This window comes from Micromys minutus (genome assembly GCF_963924665.1).
Source record: "Micromys minutus genome assembly, chromosome: 20".
Lineage (NCBI taxonomy): Eukaryota > Metazoa > Chordata > Mammalia > Rodentia > Muridae > Micromys > Micromys minutus.
The window spans coordinates 3,629,362-3,635,854 of record NC_137955.1 but is presented as its reverse complement, the minus strand read 5'-3'; the positions used below and the strand labels follow the sequence as shown (position 1 = coordinate 3,635,854).

The following is a 6,493-nucleotide window of genomic DNA, read 5'->3' as shown; positions in this document are numbered from 1 at the left end:
TTGGAAGCACGATTCAGGAGGAACAGGCTTGGGTCCAGGGCAGCTAGGATGGATATAGGTTTTAGTAAGTAATAATCCAGAAATAATGGAGGGAAGAGTGTGCCAGGCACATGGAGGTTTGGGATTGGTCTTGCCATTGAGCTGCTTAGGGAATATTTAAATATAAAGCTGTGTGTGTGTCTTTTATTGGGGAATACAGGACATTGGGGTGGGTATCGAGAAACTCATGCTGCTGCCACAGGGGTGACTTAAATAGCACTGATTTCTTTAATGCAACAGAGAGCTTTCCCCATCTTCTTTCAACTCCATAATTTGACCTTAGTATACTTCCTCAAAATTCTACACCAAGAAGCAGGAGCAGCTGAAACAAGGACAGAAGTCAATTATTTCACCAGTCAACACTACATAATCTCACCAGAATCATAGTACACAGATGTTAAAGAGTTGTGATGTAAAATTATACTTTGAGCTGTTCTGTCAAAACACACTGAAACAGTTGATGTAAAAGCAGTAGGGAGAAATTTCAATGAACTAGTAAGTACAATTCTGACTCCACTTTCTTCCTTTCCAATCATTTTTCAGGTAAAATAGGATGTTTATTTGTATAACAAGAAGATGGGGTGTATTGTTGACACAATAAAAATACTTCATATTTAAAGGGTTTGATTCATATAAACACTTTATGGTGTCAAAGAATATTTAGGTTTTTGTGCATTTGTATCTTTATTTTTGAGGATGTCTTACATATATACAATAAAACATGATAATTTATACCTCCATTCCTATTCTCCACCTGTCTCCATCCCCACCAAAAGTCATGCTTCAAATTTATGTCTTGTCTTTTATAACTTACTAAGTCAAGTTGATGTTGTCTATATGTTCATAGTGGTGGCATCCACTAAGACACCAGAAGTTTTCCAGTGGCTATATCCTCAAAGGAAACAAACAAACATGAGTTTCTTCTGTTTCTCCCTACCAGCAGCTATTTACTGGCAATAACTCTTTAGAAAGGCATGACTCCTGGAGATTATCTAGTCAATCTACGCTGAAATTCTAATTTGCTTTTTGTGGTTGAGATAAAAACTATGACCAAAAGCTACTTGAGAGAGGAAAATGTTTATATGGTTTACATTTTAATGTCACAGTCTATCATTGAGGGAAGTTATGGCAGAAATTTGAGCAGGAACCCAGAAGCAGGAACTAAAGAAGAAACTAAGAAAAAACACTGCTTACTCTCTTTGTTTCATTTTTATACAACTCAGGCCCATATGTTTAGAAATGGTGATGCCCTCAGTAGACTCTGGCTCCCTACATCAACTAACAATTAAGAAAATGCTTTACAGACATGTTAATTGGACAATGTGATGTAGACAACTAACATTTCTTACCAGGTGATATTGTATTGTTTTGACATGTAAAACTAACTATGACAGTTTCTCTCTTGCCAACTTAGAAACAGCACATCACTGTAGCCCATAGTCTTTCACCTCTTTTAGCATTCTTCTTTCTATACTTTCGCAGAACTAGTATCTGGATACTCACTTTTTTGTTTCTTTGTTTGTTTGCAGCCCAAAGCTCCCAAATCTTTCTACAACCCTTTCCACAAACAACTTGGTCAGGCTTATCACAGCAATATCTCAGTCTCTGGTATCACAATCTGTCAGTCACAGTTCTTTAAAGAAACAGAGCTGACTCTCTCTCTCTCTCTCTCTCTCTCTCTCTCTCTCTCTCTCTCTCTCTCTGTGTGTGTGTGTGTGTGTATGTATGTGCATTATGTGTGTGCATGTGTGTATGTGTGTATATGTGTGTGTATTCATTATATGTTAAAAGGGAGTGTGATAGCTTGCATTACACATTTCCTTTATTGATTAATTCAAATAGCACACAAGAAAATATTAAAGAGCACCAGAAGATGAGTTGATTCTTCACAGAGCATCTCCCAGACTTGTGCTGTCAGATGAAAGGCTAACTCATTTTTAGTTGTTTTTATGCTGTTTGGGCTTTAGTGTCTATCCTGTGTATCCCTTTAAAAAATACTTTGGAGCAGGTCTTTGTATAGAGTATTATTTTGCTACAGCTGCCATTACAAATCCCACAGACTGAGGCTGTGAGCAATGGACATATACTGTTTCACATGGGGGTGGGCGTGCTGCAAACAGAAGTTCAAGTGCTTCTAAAAGCCAAACTTTACTCATAGGTCATCATCTCCTTGTCTTCTTTTTGTGATTAATTTGTGCCCATTTTTTCTATACATACAAGATCATTAGCTACATTGAATTAGGGTCTGTGCTAACGATCGTATTTTACTTTGATTAACACTACAAGGAATTTATCTTCCAATACATGCACTCTGAGGTGCCAAGAAATGAAATTTCAATAGAAACTTACCAGAGTGCCTAATCAAGTCAGCCTGTATCTTAAACAAATGTTTTTACCTGTTTCTGAGGGGCTAACTCATAAAACCTATGAAAGAAAGAAAATGTTTTTAATCTGGAAGCCTGGACCATTATTTTATGAAGAGTTGAAAGACTAAAAGCTACAACCTTTCCTTCCTTTATATGTGTCTGTGTTTGTATATGGTCACGCATGTGCCATGGTGTGAGTGTGGAGGTCAAAGGACCACTGGCAGGACTGGTTTTTCCTTCCACCAGGCTTCCTTAATTGTGACTGAGGAGCTGTACCAAGAGCGAGACCGAGGTGTACCACCAAGTCTTCAAGATCGACCTAGAGACTCACTCCTTGCCAGCTGTCATGATCTCCAACATCTGTCAGATGCCAAATGCTTAAGCATCAATCCTCCTGCTGACCAATAACTCCAGGAATGTGAACTTCTTCACTAAGCCTCCAATTAGAATCTTGGACCAAGTGTCTGGGGTGCCCAGCAGGCAGTGCTCCTTCACCATAAAGTGAGGGCTGAGCAGTGAGCAGGTGACCACGCTGGCTGAGCAGCTCTTAGTGCCTGGAGTGAACTACTCAGGGTGGCAGATCACATGGGCTAAATTTAGAAAGAAAACATTGCCAGCAAGGGTTTCTCCTTCTGTGTCTGGCTAGACAATATCATCGACCTTGTGTAAAAGTATATCTTGAGCCTTTAGAATGGAGGGTACATCATGGGTTTCATTAGTAAAGAGGGAGAGCAGGCATTCCTAAGCACAAAGTCCTCTGGCACTTTCCTGCTGCAGCTCAGAGAGAGCAGAAAAGATGGAGGGGTCAGTTTTACTTGGGTGGAAGAGAACATCAGTGGCAAGACCCAGATCCAGTCTGTAGAACCATACACTAAGCAGCAGCTGAAGAACATGCCATTTGGTGAAATCATCATGGGCTATAAGATCATGGATGCTACCAACATCCTGGTATCTCCACTGCTCTACCTCTACTCTGACATTCCCAAGTAGGAGGCATTCAGAAAGTATTGTCAGCCTGAGAGTCAGGTGCACTTCAAAGCTGACCTAGGTAGTGCTGCTCCTTTGCTGAAGACCAAATTCATCTGTGTGACACCAGGAAGTGAAGCAATACCTTTGACCTGCGAATGCCATCCCCCCTCCCCACCCCTGCACTTTAGATTCATTGATGCAGTTTGGAAATAACAGTGAAGGTGCTAAGTCCTCAGCAGGAGGACCATTTGAGTCACTCACCTTTGACTTGGTCTGACCTGGGAATGTGCTACCTCCCCCATGTGAGGAGCTGGAACCAGAAGCTGCAGAGATGTGACTGAGACCTGGCCCCGTGTTCTACCCCTTAAGCATCCAAACTCCCAGATCCTATCTGAAACTCCTAACTTTATGGTTCCAGATTCTTTTAAAAGAAGACCTTGTCTCAAATTTATTTGTAAAAACAACACAGGACTCTGGTCAACTGCAATAGTGTGTAGGTGGGTGTCACAGCAGTCCGTCTGTCTTCACACTGGCAGAAACCTTTGTTATGGGGCCTTCCCAGGGGCCTAGGCATCTTTAGGAGCCTGAGATGGAGCTGAAACCTGGGCCTTAGATGGAGCTGTGGCCTCTTTCTTGGTTTGAACTTTGTGCTTTGGTTGGCAGCGGTTCCGAACCTGGCCCATGAAATCCAGATGGCTGAGTTTGTGTCTGGGACCCTTTGGCATCTTGGGTTTGATAGCCTCAGGCTTCACAAGGCCCTCAAAGGCCTCTCTGCACGTGCACTCACTGCCTTTGCATTGTTGGCCTGCATCTTCTTCAGGCTTTTCTTGTTGTGTTTCTTGGAAAAGCACATGTGCCTCAGAAACTTGAGGTCAATCTCCTTAAGAGATTCGTATCTTTCTGACTGGGGTTTCTTGATGCCATGTATGTGCCATGTGGGTTGTGTGTGGTGTGGTTCTTGGACTTGGTCATGTCTACACGGTAACCCAGGGCTCCTGCAGCGCCTGGGACTGGAAGAGAAAAAAATTTTACATCTTCTACTTCTGCTATCTTTGGGCAATCTGGGCACTTTTTAAGACAGAGAAATAAGTGAGTGTGGGTGATAGGTTTTGATGGAAACAGGAGAGTACCTTTGAGTCCGCAATGGGCTGTGAAAGCGGGAGAGTGGAGGGAGCAGAAGGAAACTGGTGTTCTGTCCACTTGCCCTCCTCTATCAGCAGCTCCTGCTCTATTGTTCCACAAGTGCCTCCTGGTGCCCATGGCATTCTGCTGCCCCTTTCTGTGAGCTGACACCTCAGGCTGGGGACTCCCGGCACTTTCCACCTTGCTAATGTCCACATAGAAGCTAGGAATAAGCCCATAGGTTTCTCTTTAAATTAAATATATATTAATCATCGATATAAACCCTGAAATGGTTTCGGATCAAATCAGTAAAGACATGAGAACTGTGGCTTGGCCTCTGGTACAAACACAAAGGTTAGAGGGAACCTAGATATTCCAGACTCTCTTCATGAACTAGGTTTTGTTTACCCTAATAATACTTGTCTGTTGGAGAGATGAGTTAGGCCGAGCGCACTGGAAATCCATTGTCATAGCCTCTCTCCAACCTAGACTCTGGACTCTGTTTCAGGGTCAACCTGCCCTGTGGGTGCCTTACTGTGCCTAGGGTCAACCTGGCTTCCATTCCCACTTGACTTCCCACTTGACCTTGCTAGTGGTATGTCTCCTTCCCATGTCCTGCTTACACTGGCAATCCCTGCCTCAGGACCTTGTGTAGAGAGGGATTGCCTTACAGGTTTGAACTTGACTCGGACTACTAGTCGTCAGAAAAGCCCAGGAAGTATGGTTTATTTTCTTTCTTTCTTTTTGTTTGTTTGTTTGTTTCTTTCTTTCTTTCTTTCTTTTTTGCTTTTAAAACTATTTATTTTACATATTATGTGTAATAAAACAGAAAAAGTAAATTCTAATCATATTTTTAAATGTTTTATTTGATACTCTCTGTATTTCCATTTCAAATGTTATCCCACCCCACACCCATACTTCCTTTCCCTTTACTTGCTTCTATAAAGGTGTTCCCTCTCCCAATCGCTCTCTCTACCTCAGTCCCTTTACATTCCCCAACACTGGGAAAATGAGCATTCACTGGACCAAAGGCCTCTCCTCCCATTGATGACAGACAATGCTATTCTCTGCTACATATGCAACTGGAGCCATGAGTCTCTCCATGTGTGCTCAATGATGGTGTTTTACTCCATGGGATTTCTGAAGGGTTTGGTGGGTTGGTGATGTTGTTCTTCCCATGGGTTGCAAACCCTTTAATCTCCTTCAGTCCTTTCCCTAGCTCTTCCATTGGTCCCCATGTTTGGTCTGATGGTTAGCTGCAAACATTCCCCTCTGTATCAGTATGGCTCTGGCAGAATGGGATACAGAGCTAAACAATGAATTCTCAACTGAGGAATACTGAATGCCTGAGAAGCACCTAAAGAAATGTTCAACATCCCTAGTCATCAGGGAAATGCAAATCAAAACAACCCTGAGATTCTACAATACACTAGTCAGAATTGCTAAGATCAAAAACTCAGGTGACCGCAGATGCTGATAAGGATGTGGAGAAAGAGGAACACTTCTCCATTTTTGATAGGATTGCAAGCTGGTACAACCACTCTGGAAATCAATCTGGTGGTTTCTCAGAAAATTGAACAAAATATTACCTGAAGACCCAACTATTTCACTCCTAGGAATATACACAAAAGATACTCCAACATATAATGGCACATACTCTATCATGTTCATAGCAGCATTATTTATAATATACAGAAGCTGGAAAGAACCCAAAGGTCCTTCAACAGAGGAATGGTTACAGACATTATAGTACATGTACACAATGGAGTACTACTCAGCAATTAGAAACAATGACTTTATGAAATTCCTAGGAAAATGGATAGAATTAGAAACTATCATTCTGAATGAGGTAACCCAGTCACAAAAGAACACACATGGTATCCACTCAATGATAAGCAGATACTAGCCCCCCAAATCTCTGAATAACCAAGAAACAATTTACAGACCTTATGAAGCTCAAAAAGAAGGATGGCCAGAATGTGGATGCCTCAGTCTTC

At 41.9% G+C, this 6,493-nt stretch overlaps 1 pseudogene across 1 annotated transcript in view; it reads left to right on the top strand.

Annotated features, from left to right (window-relative positions):
• The first annotated feature begins 3,110 nt into the window (after positions 1-3,110).
• The window catches only part of LOC308433635 (protein SET-like), a 108,633-nt pseudogene continuing 105,250 nt past the window's right edge, over positions 3,111-6,493 (top strand). The window contains exon 1 of the transcript in view: positions 3,111-3,391. The product of the transcript in view is annotated as a protein SET-like (transcript). The remainder of the gene's footprint in view (positions 3,392-6,493) is intronic.